The sequence below is a fragment of the Gymnogyps californianus genome, chromosome 8, assembly GCF_018139145.2.
Source record: "Gymnogyps californianus isolate 813 chromosome 8, ASM1813914v2, whole genome shotgun sequence".
Classification (NCBI taxonomy): domain Eukaryota; kingdom Metazoa; phylum Chordata; class Aves; order Accipitriformes; family Cathartidae; genus Gymnogyps; species Gymnogyps californianus.
In genome coordinates, this window is record NC_059478.1 from 17,947,290 (window position 1) to 17,961,182 (window position 13,893).

Here is a 13,893-nt window from a genome sequence, read left to right on the forward strand (position 1 = left end):
TGGTGAAAGGTACATTTTGCCAGGTGCAAAAAAAGGTAGTTCTTCACTATATTTTTAAAGCATTACATCAAGAAAATTTCCCTAAAATTTTAAAGTATGAATTTCTTGTTCCTATTGTTAATTTGTTTTCCCCATGCTATCTGCAAAGGTAAAACAGTGAAATACTCAGTACTGTTTCCTACTGCGAATAACACCATGAATTAGAAATAAATGAGGCAATTTTATCCCTAACAATAGGTATGTCCATGAAGAAGTAGAACTTGGGAGCTGTTATTTTATAGGCACAATCCCTTTATTCACAAAGCTAACTTTTTAAAAACACTGTTCACTTGTAAACACATACGCTACATTAAAGGATATTACGTAGGATGTAAGAGGCTGTTCTTCCTCTTTTCTGGTCCCAGTTATCATTCAGTGTGTTTACAGCAGAGTGCATCTGTCACAACACACAGAATTTGTGCAAGGGTGAATCTGCACGAGTGTTAAACGTCAGGCTGTAAACTAAACACTCCCAGGAATGGGAGGCATCATGAAGGGATTCATGTGGTGAGGAAACATCGTTGTCCAGGGTAAACTTGAAACAACGGTGTTTTGTTGACTCCATATTTCAAAACTAATTACATGTTCTGAGATTACTTTAGCTCTGAGCAATGAATGCCATGCCCTATATTTCTTAATAAGCTTTTCACTCATGTAGAAGAATGTTCTGTAGATGATGGACATAGAAAATACCCCAGCTTACTAAAGTTGATTTGTAGGTCAAGAGAATTAGTCTAATAATCATCATAGATGATTAAAGGATGTTGAAATACACTGGATCCCGCACTCCCACTGAGGCTAGTTTATTTTAAAATTCCTCATGCTGAAAGGATGAATGTTGTATCACAGCCGGGTGAATCACACCATCCAACGAGACATTTGGTACAAAGTACCCTCCTATTTAGAGACCTGTGTGACCACAGCCAGTGCCTCTGGTGTGGCTGAGGGTCAGAACCGCTCTTCCCAGCTCCCAGGCTGAGGCTGACCACCAGGTTGGGAGCTGGGATACCTCAGTCTGATCCTAACCTCTGTCTGCTCTGTAATTTGGATAAACAGTTTTCCTTTTTTGTACCACTGTTTTCTTTGCCCAACCTTTGTCTGCAGGAAGTCTGAACGTTTGGCAGCAGAATCTGCCTTTCCCTTTGTGGGGCTTTGCACTGCGGTGCTCTCGTCTTGCTAGGAACAGGGGGTATCCTGACCCCTCAGGATTTGTTGGACTCCTCCCCACCATCCCCTGCTGCTGTAACAGGCTGGAGCGTCCTGCAGCAACCATATCGCTCCTGCTCTGGGACATCTTCCTCCATCTCTAGCCAGACATATCCACCCCACAGAAAGGGCTCCTTCCATAGACTGTCTTCTCCATTTTGAATTCTTCCTACTGTGTACTCCACTCAGACTGGAGAGCAAGCACATTCAAATAAACAAGAGTACTTAATAGTGAAAAAGCCATGGGAGTAGTTTTACTGGGGGTGTGTGCTTTATCCATGATGACTTCTCTGAAATTAGGATAAGAAATTGGAAGAAGTGGCAAGGGGCAGCTCAAACTGTTTTGGAGATTTCTTGGAAACACAGATTGCTTTTTAAGACATTTATTTTGTGTGATCTGATTAGTGTATGCTGGGTGCATTATGGAGGTGACTCATTTGTTGCTTGGGTGCAGGGGGGTGAAAGAGAAACAAGCGAAGTTGGCTGTATCCTTGCAGAAAGCTTTGAGTTTTCTTTAGTAAACTCTCTGAGGGATTCCTGTTTTAACTTTTCAGAGAAATCCTCTCATCCTATTCTCAGCCCAATGATGATTTTATTTGCAGAGGAAGACATTTTCCCATCTGTGCAGCCAGCTTGGAATAAGGGCGACAAGGGAGATGAGTAAATAGCAAAGGAAGGAGAGGTGGAGGGCAAAAGGAAGATTAATTAAAATCAGAACTTCCAATATATTGCAATTTATGGTTGTTTGGGGTTTTATAAATACTTTCCTACAAAGTAGTCATCCAGATATTATCCTAACATAAATCCATTTAGTCAGTTAAATCAATAGGCACAAGAGTATGGTTCATGGTTTTTTAACTCCAGTTAACTCTCCCATACTGAGTACGCACTAACACTCATGTTTCTACTAGAGTATCTGTTTACACAGAATACTACGTTCATAAATCTTACTTTAATTTTTGACCATGACAGTAAGAACCTGTTGCCCACAAAAATCCGCTGGGCACAGCAACCTGCACGTGGAGATAGGACTCTCTCCAGAGAGGAGACCAGTTTACTTCATTTGAACAGTGACTTTGGTGGAATAGGATTACATGAAATCATTCTAATGCTTCTCCTTCCTCATCAGGTCGGCTCATTGAATTGACTTGAGGTTTTGGTGCCAAAAGCAGTGTTTTGTTTTTAAATGACTTAAATTGGATTTCTCCTATGTGCCTTCTGTTGCTATTACAGCTAGCACAACCGAGCACAGCTTGTTTCCCCAGCTCAGCGGGAGGGTTTGTTAAATGAACGTCAGTGGGTCAACTGCCTACACCTGCCACCAGGCTCCCGGCTGGGGGGGGCGCCTCTCCCAGGCAGGGCTGTTGCCTCGGGACTCTCTCCTAGTGCAGGATGCGGGGGGAAGGAATTGACCACCTTTGGTGTTAGAGCCTGCTCTCAGCTTGGCAGGCAAAGGTAAGGCAGCTTAAAAAAAATTAATGATGTACCGGATTCTTATTTTTGAAACAAGGCCTTTGAACCTAAAATGGCAGAGGTACAGTGAATATGAACCCTACAGTGATTCTGCATGTGAGAGTAAAGCTATATCCAATAGTAGGGGGGGAAAAAGAGCTCTTGAACTGTCTTTATTTGACTTTTGTCAGAAATAATGTATTAAGGCTAATTTGAAAGGCTGTGTGGACAGATCTTGCAGATGCTGAAATGGAGGGATTGCTTTAGCTAAAATATGGAAAATATTTACAGATTTTACACAGTGGTGATATGTAAGAGTAAACAGAATGTCAGATAAGCACTGCATTCCTTTATTTTCACTTAAGACTCAGGAAAAAATATATGCCTCTTCACTAGCAGGGAGAGAGGAATGGCTCGATGTTGGAGGGCAAACTGATCTGGGGAAAAATGTGCGTGTTAAGCAAAGTGAAATATCAGCTTTAAAATCCGTAATAAATTCACATGTCAGGATATCTCCTCTGAAGTCTGTGCAAAAACTGATTTTTGTGGAGTAGGAGCTTGGGTTATGGTTCAATTTTCTGTCCACTTGCAATTAAAAATGAAAACATCACAATGACTTTCATCTTGCTTGCGGTGCAGGGGGGTGTGTGTCCGTGCAGGCTGGGGAGGGGGCAAGCCAGCCCCTGGGGCGAGTTAAGGCCACTCTTCCTTTCCTTGGCCACTAAGGTAATACCAAAGGATTTCTCATGGAGGGAAAAGTCTGGGAGACTGAAAGCAGCAGACTGAAAGCACAGAAAGCTGTGTGGCAGCTCAGGCAGAGGGAGCAGACCACGGTATGCAGCACTGAGCAGTGCCTCTGGTTCTTGCCCCCATAACTGTGAGCTGAAGGCAAGGCTTGGATACTGAGCTCATCTTTCCAGAGCTGAGCCCAGCTGCTTGGGCTTAGGTGTGGTTCCATTTTCCTGTGGTTTTATACTATTTCAGTGTTTGTATTAATGCATAAATCTGTATTTTCCTGCTCCCAAAGCTCCTAGGGATTCCCTGGGAGCACCACAGAGGAATAGCGCTGTGCTCTAGCGCCTGAGCAGTGACTGGGGCCCGAGCATCCCGAGGTCATTGCTCAGGAGGAGAAAGGCAGGAGCATGCTGACAGCCCGAATGGGATGCAGCGCAGCCGGTGCTGACCATGCTCTGCCTTCCAGCAGCCAAAGCGATTCCAACAGGCTTACAAACGCAGGCTTGAGTTACCAGAGTTTTGCTGTAGATTTATTAGTATGGAGCAGGGTCCTATGCAAATGGTTTCTCATCCACCTCAAGTGGTGGAATGCTGGACCAGTGATGCTTTTTTTATTTTAAGGCACAAAAGATAGCTGGCTTTCTAACAGAGGCAATGTTGCTAATGTATAGGAAATTCAATACATTGCTAACTCGGTGAGGAAAAAATGCAACTTTGAACAAGTGTGTTACTAAAGCAGAGATCTAAGAAATGTTGGCTTGTGTAAAATATTGGTGGTTTGAAACAATGACATTTTAAAATGTTGCTGACCTAAGAATTTTCTTTGACTTTTACTGTTGTTTCTTTTGGATATGCTTAGTTGTTTATCTAAGCAGCTCTGGTCTTTGAATGAGGTTTCAAGAGAAAAGGTAAATGGAGGAAAGAGATTAATACAGGCAAATACAAACAGCTTCTGCTATAACAACTACACTTCTTTCATTTTGCAACTCTGAAACTATATTAAAATGTATTGATTCAGTAAACTTTTCCATGTTTCTAAAAAGAGCAGGATCGAGACTACTGATCCATACTGAAATGCTTAGGAGGTACCTAAGATTTGTTAGTTTTGGCACAGGCCTGCAAAGGCAGTCTCATGTCATCGTGTTTGAAAAAGGACAGTGGCAAAGGGTGATTCAAGTGCAGCATAAACTTGGTTAATTTACAACATGATCTTCGTTTTAATAAAAAACAGGGGAATTGGTACACAGTGCTGGCAGAAAGTCTGAGGCAAAATGAGATTTAGCTGTAGATACCAATAAGGAAGCATAGCCAATGATTGCCATTGCTACATTTATTTATTGCTGCTTAAGCTTTTTAAGATGACTAAATCTGTATGTTGGGGTTTCTTTGTTTTGCGTTTTGTTTTTTTTTTTAAAGGCCAGTCTGTAACTGTGCCTGAGGTACTTTTTATATGACTGTGGTGTCCTGGTCTGCTCTAAGTTCCACTGACAAACACGTACCAGATCACTTGCTGCTCAGTGCTCACTCACGTCAGTGCTTGGTCCAAAAAGAACCAGCTGTGAATGCATCTGAGCTGTCTCTGATACAGCTCCAAGTCTGGAAAAACTAATTCCTCCCTCTCTCTGCAGACGGTGTTGTGCAATGGCCTGAGCTCACTAAATACTTCTGTTGTACAATGGAAAGTAACCTAGGTACAGCATCTGCTTTAATGGCAACTGGCTTGTTGAGGCAATAGATGTTTGGGGGGTTTTTTTTGCAACCTATGCTCTGTTTCTACCAACTAATTTTTTTATGTTGATGGAGTTACAAGAGATTGGTACAACCAGGCCGTCTTGGCCACTATTTCCATACTATTTTGCCTGCTAAGCAGACCTGAGAGACATTGTTTTATGGCAGACCTCCAGGAATCAGGTTAATTCTGTCACTGCTGTACACACAAAACCAGTGTTATGGAGTTTCTGTTATCTGCTTACAAACTGCTTTGAGGAAACGTTATAAGATTTCCTAAAGATGTTGAATGGTACCATGAACTAAAGTGGCTAATTATTAAACCATATGGAAAATCAAATGATAAAGCAAGAAAAACAACCCAGGCACTGTGGTATGTGGTATTGTAATGTTTCCTGAAAGTGGTGAGCTTGGCTAACAAGACTTCTATCGTCATCCCTTTCCTGTTCTACCCCCTACATCCCTTGGCTCTGTAGTGCTCTTGCAGGTGTTGTTTGTTTCAAAATGCATCTAACCCCCAAGGAATCTTGACGACTACTTCTCAACATACCATATGCTATTTGTGCCAACTGATCTCTATTTCTGCTTTTGGAGTTAGAAGTTTGCCGTAGTTTTTCTTCAAGAGGTTTTTGCCAGCTGCCTTACTTATTTTAGTGTTTACAGGTCTGCAATTGTTGACAGCATTAACAGTATTGTTTGTTCCCTTTCCTACTGCAGGTAGTCTGATGTTACACAGAAACACCATCTCACCCACTTTCCTATTTTAGGACTCCAGCAAGCAATGTAGCATTCCTGGGCTGTTTATTCTTTGGAGCCCTACTCCAGCGTCAAAGACAAGGGTCCAAAATGAGGGCTGACGGATAGAAGCAGTTAATGCGTTCAAGTAGTAGAGCATTAATATTCGTGCTTTAACTTCATAAAATACTAATGCTAAGACAAGAAAATGGCCACAAATATAGTTTATAACAGCACTGTGCTTACAGCTTGCAATCGTAGCAGGCGGCAAGCTGGTCTATCTTTGTGAGCAAATGGATATTCTAATTTCTCATCTCCTTCCAGGAAATGTAGCCTATATTCGGGGCCAGGATAATCAACTCCCAGAGTTGGTGGCACTGCCTTAAGATTAGCAAGGACTACATGCTCACAGCTGGGGACTAGCTTGGGTTTGACAAGACTAATTATTAAAGTGAAAAAGAGCAGTAAGAATCAGGTCTTGAAAAAGCTCCAGTGATCTTAGGGGATGTGGCTAAGAGCAAGCCCAGAGTTACAATTAGGGTAAGGAGTGGAAAAAGCCAAGGGCTCCAGGTGGTGTAGAGGCAAAAAGTGGTTACCAAAGGAAGGGGTGGGCTGCACTTTGTCCTTGACAATTTAGGGAATGACTTGTGCATGTGGAAAAAGGCTCAGTCCATACCTAGCATTATACTTGGGTTTAGGGTTAACAGAGAGACAAAGCCCAGGTAAACACTAACCCAAACCTGAACCTTAATCCTAGTCATGGGCTGCGCCCTAACCCATGACCACCAGTTATAGCCCAGAGGAATAAGCTGCCAGGGATCAAATGTTTGCACAGCCTACCGTTCCCTCTGGCAGCCCTTAGGTGCCCCACTCCACCTGGCGCTCCTAACCCTAGGAGTTCTTGTTTACCTTAACACTAACCCCAGATGTTGGCTGATCAGTATGTAATAATGCCCAGTTACAGCCCAGACAAATACGCCAGGAGTTAATTTTTTGTTTGGCTGACCTGTTCTTTTGGCTGCCCCTTTGCATTCTGGCCCTGCTCTGAGCTGTGTTGCTCTCGTAACCCTAGGTATGGGCTGAACCTTAACCCATGACGACCAGGCACGGCCCAAAGGCCATGGCTGAAATCCTTGTGCAGCCCACCACTTGCTTTGGCAGCCCTTTTTAATCCCACAGCAGCTGGAGCTATTCTTTCAAGGTAATGAGCACATTAGGTGGTAATTATCAAGCCCTGATTACATCATTTACCTAGGAACAAGTATATTACAAAGAAAATATAAGATAAACCAAGAAATGTCTCTTCTCCAGGCCTGTCTTACTTGGCAGCCAGATAGCTTCTATATTGGTCTGTACTGAGGCTTGCTGTAGCTAACCTACTTGACAGAGCCTCTACCAAAACCTCCCTGTCATGGTCACGGTTCATGTTGTTCTTGGACACAGGGCAAATGGCCTCTCTGGTAGGGCAGTTCGGTACGTCCTTTCTCCAAGGCCACAGTTTCAGAAGGCTGGATAACTGTCATATTTCAGGACTGTGATTCTGTGTTCAACAACTCCATTTTACGTGTAGCCTTGCATAAATGATTACTAACCCAAGCCATTCAGCTAGGGACAGAATCACTGTCAAGCCCATGGAAATATACTAATGAATGTAATGCTGACCAAATGTCTAGTACATTGTATCACATTTTTGAGAACAATCACAAGGTAAAATACTCATTCTTTGGCAAGGGGAGATCTCGATTAGGAGGTGCCAAAGGAATTCACAAAGCTTTGGAAAGCTCTACATATCCCTTCCTCTAGGGAAAGGGGGAACTTGAACATTATTTCCTTGGCTGTTTACAGCTGAAAACGAAAGCTGGAAACCCATCAGGGACACAAGAATTTCAACACAGTTTTGTTGCCACAATTAGCGCGCTGTGGAATATTGATTCTGAAGCCATTGAGCTTGTTCTCAGGAGTCTGTTTTGTAATTTATATTGGAGGGTTTGCATTTTATAATCTAATTGGAATTTGCAAGATTCTTATGCATGCTGATTTATAAAAATCAAGGCTATGTACTGAGATTTTTAGATCTCTACTGTGCTAACACAGATAAGAGAAGGGTGTATTCAACAGTACAGTCACTGTTAACTCGAGGACTAGCAGACCACACTAAATGGCCTTGGACAAGGCAGCTAAGATCAATTAAGATATAGAAGGTCATTAACAGTAACTTCTCCTTGTAGTGTCCCTGCTAGAACAACTGCTAGAAACAAATGCTGATGTGAAAGAGTACATTTTGTTCAGCAATTTTCCCTAGCACTGGACTTACCATATTATTAGTATTATTGTTTGATAGTTTAAGAATCTTCCCCTGCATCTGGTGGTGTGTTTGGTGTAAGCACAGGTACCTTGCAGAATGGCGGTATCTAAAGCAGCAGTGTCTGAATCTTCATACCATCCCTGTTGGCGATTAAATTTACTCTACCTTGGCAAATAAAGTGCATCACAGGTCTGAGGATCCTTAAGTATGTTGTTCAGTACTCTACTCATCTCCTTTAGTGTGGGCACCTGTGCATATGAGCGGTTGCCATAGTCTGTGCACCTCCCAACCTCCATCTCCTTCTCTGCCTGAGTTTGGATGGAAGGCTGAAAGGATTTTATTTTAACAAGAAAGGAAATTCTGGTGGTTTGGGGAGATTCAAAATGCACTCTCTGTTGCAGCTCCAGGGAAGAGTTGTCGTTTTCTGTGTTGGTGAATTAGCCAAAACCAGCACCAAGAACTGTTGGAAATGAATTAGCCCAGATAACTGGGGAAGGCAAGTTCTTTTGTTTGAATTTGCTGTGAGCATTTGTCATGTCATTAATAAGATAGCACCAATTCCCTCTCATTTGTTTCTCCCTAGCTGCTTCCCTCAGGTATTCCTGCTCTTACTTAGGCTTGTTTCCCCATACTTCCAGCTGTATTTTCTGCTGACCTGTCTGTCTTTTTTCTTTTTTCTTTTTTTTTTTTTCCTTCCCACGACACTCCCTTGCTTTCTACCCTCATGCCCCATTGCATATGGCATGCGGTTAACACTACATTTCAGGCCTTCCAATCGCATCTTTTAAAAATCTTGTGATTAAGTTGGAGATCATGCACTCAAGGTTGCTGAAGCTTTGTGGTGCAGAGTTCACAGCATGAAGCTCGGAGAGAGCAAGCTACTCTAGGTACTTACCTTGCTTCTCTGGTAGGTTTTGAAGCCCATGCCAAAGTGTATGCTAGGAAAGAGAAGTTACTGTTATCCATGTTAGCTGGCTTAAACTTGGCATGGATTTCTGGTCTCTTGCCTGCATAGCAGTTACTATAGAATTAACCAAGGCTACTCTGCAAGGACAGCTACAAACTTAAGTTATTCTTTTTAATGAAATCTGAGGTTTTTATTAAATAGGTCCCTAGGACAAAATTGAAGAATGATGCTAAAGTCACAAGAGTTGCCAGCATGGACTTAAACCAAACTCTTAATCAGTCTCTACCCGCCTCTCCCCACGCCCACCTCTTTATACAGCAGAAAGTGAAGCTGGGTGCCATTTCTGCTCTGGGGGGTTTCTGTCCATCAAAAAGCTTTCTGAAGAGAAGGTCTTCCCTGCTTTCTCTTTCAAAGAAATTTTAGATGTGAACAGTCCATGATACTCTATTTCCAAAGTCAAATCTCCAGGATAGCACACAATTTAATATGTAAACTCTGTTTATGACAGTCACTAATTTGCTCCTTTGCTGATTTATATCCTACTTAAGTGAATAATGTCTTGTACAAAAATTGATTGGCAGACTGTTGGTTGTCCTTAACCTCTCGTGTTACTGAGAATGTTGAACCATTGCCGTTACTGGGAAGCAGTACAAGTTAGGCAGGAACTGGTATTTCATCATGTTGCTATGGTGGTATGAGCTTGCTGACACAGTCTGTGATGATGGATCCGGACAGTTGGCCTTGGAGAAAGTCTTGCCTGTTTAAGGGCTAACATAACGAGAGGAAAGATAGTTGTCACGCCTCCAGACCATTTCTGTGTAAGAGAAACAGACCACTGAACTGTTTTGCTAGTTAGGGTGGAAAGTGTTTGGTTTATGTCTCGTATAAATAATAAAAGTAATAAAAAGACACAAATGCCTCACCGCAAACGAAGCGGTCAGGAACAAATTGAAGAGAAAAACAAATAGCTGACCGAAGCACATGAACCACTCAGACTGAAATTGACTTCAGTCTGCAATAAAAGGCTTTATTAGCCTTTACACTTGATGTACTCAGTTGATTTAAGCACCTAGGTTTTTTTCCTGCTTCTGGCGAAACAAGAACCGATGAGGATGATTGTGTTCACAAACGTCAGTAGCTGGGGAGGAGGAGAAGGGTGCCGGGACTCCTTAGCTTGTTCGCTCTTGTCTCTGCCCAGGAGACCAGTCAGTGCTTGCTCTGTTAGGAGACACTGGCAGGAGCGTGTGTTTCCTTGGCAGAAATGCAACTTGGTCTATTCACACAAAAAAAAGAAGTACACAATGTCCTTTTTCCTCAGACACTGGAAATGAGCATAATGCCATTTCCTTGCTCAGGCATCTAAGGCTGCCTTCCAGCGAGTGCCATGCCTGCGTCCTGGCCCCCAGCTCCACATGCCACTGTCCGGGCTAGGGCTCCGGCTCCCTCTGCGGCACGGGCTCCCACAGCTGCAACCCACCAGCGCCCTGGCTTCATGTCTGCGCTCCGGCTCCGAGGGAACTGCTGAAGCCAAATAGTTCAGATTCAAATAGTCCAAGCCTTGCCGTCTATCAGCCTATATCCTAGTCAGTGGCTTCTGGTGTCTGTTTCTCTGAAATGCACAGCTATTAAATTGTTACTTTATTTAGCCCGAATGCAGTTTTCTGATGTCTCATAGGTACGTGAAAGCTGTTGTCATCTCCCCACATATTCTTTTGTGGAAGATTTTTGTTGGCAATGGTCAACTTTGTGTTTATGAGGACCAATTCATATTTAGGTGATGCTTTTTTTAAAAGGTACTTGATCTTTAAATGTTTTTTTTCTGCCTGTGCATTGTTCACAAAGGTCTGCCTTATTCAATGCTGAGGAAAACACTGTAGACACCTTCTGCTGATAGAAGCTGCCATTAGCAGAAGCCTATCAAATACATCAGCAGATAACAGGAGTTCTTAAGTGCTTAGGAAAGATTATAATAGTTATTGTACATATTTTAGTCATTACTACATTTCTGACCTTTATTAGATGATTACTTCACATGAGAAAACTCGCAGACCAGCCATGCTGCGCCAATGTGGCATGTAGGAACTGTTTGAACACTGCCACCATGTTTAGAGGGACAGGAAGGCAGAGGGGAGTAGAATGGAGCTGTCTGTTTGCTCTAGGATAAAACTTATTAAAACTAAAATCCTGTCATTTATAAGCATTTGGTTGTGAAAGAAGCTACCTGGGTTATTCCTGGGAAGGAGTGAATTTTTGGTCCACAAAAAGAAGGAAAAAATTTTCAAACCCCTTGGCCTGACATGTCCTGTGCCAGTTGGGTGACGCTGCAGGGTGCCCCGCTGCATGGAGAGAAAGCTGAGACTGAGCAGACTACCAGGGTTTGTCTGAAGACAATTTTTCCAGATACCAGGAACTATAATCTTTCCTGGCTTCCTTGAAATGCTGAGTGCTAAAATAAGTGCAATAGATGGAAAAACTGAAGGAGAACGTACAAACAACAGATCAAATAGAGTGAAGGCACAAACTTTCACATTTCAGGATTCCTTCAGAAATGCAGGATTAGATTAAGAAAGATGTAGATGATGATACATTAGGAAAAACAAGATACAAAATTCTGTGTGATATATATTACCTCCAAAGAAAACACACAGCCCTTTTAAGTCTCAAGAGCAAAATCAGTTTTTCTGAATATAGTAAATCAGGTTTTCAGAATAGAAGGAACAATTCTCAAAGTCTGCGGGAAGCAACAGTTCTGTGATTTGGAAGACAGGGCCAGCGCAGGATGGTGCAGCCTGCTCGCCAGGACAGAGCTTCCTGGGATGTGCGTCTTAAGCCACTGCTCAATTAGCTGTTGCAGTCTTCCCAGGAATTTCTATAGTTTTTATAATATATATACTTTTTGCAGTTTATACTATAGTTGAATAGGCAATTATAATAACTTGCAGTTACAATAACTTATTATATAGTTATATTCAGTTTTATGTTATAAAACTTTAAATGGCTTGGGACACCATTTGCAGAGGAAGTGCTGCCTCCCTGGAGGTCAGCAGAGGTGTTTAAGCTGGAGTTCCCCCAGATAAGCAGGAGGGAGCCGCCGGTGGGGCCTTCTCATACTCCGCGTGAGGTGCTCTCGTTGGGAACGCACTGCTCCAAGAGCCTGGCAAATGCTAGACATGTTAGCTCCTCAGGCGCCCTGCAAAGGCCATCTTCTCCCTTCTCCACATAGCCTCTTGGAGGGCGTGTGCCGAGGTGGATATGTTCATGCTGTAACTCTTAGTTCTGTGGGATACGTGCCCAGAGTACTGCATGGGCGCCTCCAGTTGTATCCTAGAATTTTGAAAAACTACTAAAATAAAAAACATGAAAAACTTAAACTCTACAATATCTCAGAGGAGCCTGTTTAAGCAAAAATGTTCTAACCGAAGTGAGGCCTGGGAATGCACGAGCTGTTGAGTCACCTTCCACCCTGACATTCCTTCTCTTTCACTCTTACCACAACATGTTTCACTCATATGTGGAGGCACTCTGTCAGCACTTCATTGTAATTAGCTTGCTTGCACTGGCAATGGCTCTTAATGAGCCAGCTTGATGCTGCCTGGGTCTCAGGAGTGCGACTGACAGCGAGGAGTTTTGTACAATAGATGGAAAGATGTGGAGTTTGCAGGAAAGTGTGAACTTTGTGTAAATAATCATGTGGATCTGATGCATATGTTCTGGATAATGATTCATGCTAGAAGTTTAATTTGAAGTGAACAGGAAAAGAGAGAATTATCAATGGCTTGAAACTGATACTTGCTGAATGCTCTCAGTTCCCTATGGATATTGCATAGAGCTTGAAAAGTTGGTTCCTGTTGCATGTTACTCTTCCCTTCTTTATTCAGTATTCTCCTGTGTAGTTTTATTGTATCTTTATTTATAGGCCTGGTTTTTGTCTGGGATGTTAATTGAAACCTTTTTTATAAACAAGACATGCGTGCATGTTAAGTACGAAGGCTGTGCACTCAGAAAGGCTACAATGAGTTTTAAACAGAGCAGACAAGATTGCCACTGCTGCCCCCTGACTGTAAAGCTCTGTGGGGTAGGGACAGAGTGTTTTGCATGCAAGGCAGCTCTCTTGGGGAATCTGATGTTTGCTTAAATCGATTTTTGAACATTTCTTGGGAAAGAGAGTGTTTGACAGTATGAGACCAGCGGACTGCATCAAGGAAAAATTTAAAAATAAGGGACACTTTCTCCCTTCATTTTAAGGGGAAGCAAATTTATCTTCAAAAGCAGAATCAAGCTCTGAATGCAGGGATATGCCCCATGGGACTGCATATTCTCTGCTCCCCTTGGCTGTACTGACATGTCCAAAATGTTAACGGGTTCATAGTTTAATGTTGCTAATGCTTATGAGAACTGACAGAGTGCAACATTTCTCTCACTGAAAGCCTCTTTTAATAGCCTTGTGCAAAGCTCTCTAAAGTCAGTGGAAATGTTCCAGCTGACCTCAGTGGGCACTGAATCAGGTAATACATCACATCTGTCCTAGTCACCTGTGGATGTACACAAATAACATGCTGTAGAAGGTGCTAAAACTGTGCAGCGCAGTTCATGAGTTTTGTAGAATCTATAAAATCTTCCTTGTAAGTACCAGGATACGATGCAGTCCTTTTAAAAAAGTAAAAATAAAATAAAACCCAAACCCACCACCGCCCAAAACCAAACCAAACCAAACAACCAAAAAAGCCCCCACAAACTCAAGAAAATCCAAAACCAGAAAAAACACAAAAAACCCCACCTGGAGGAT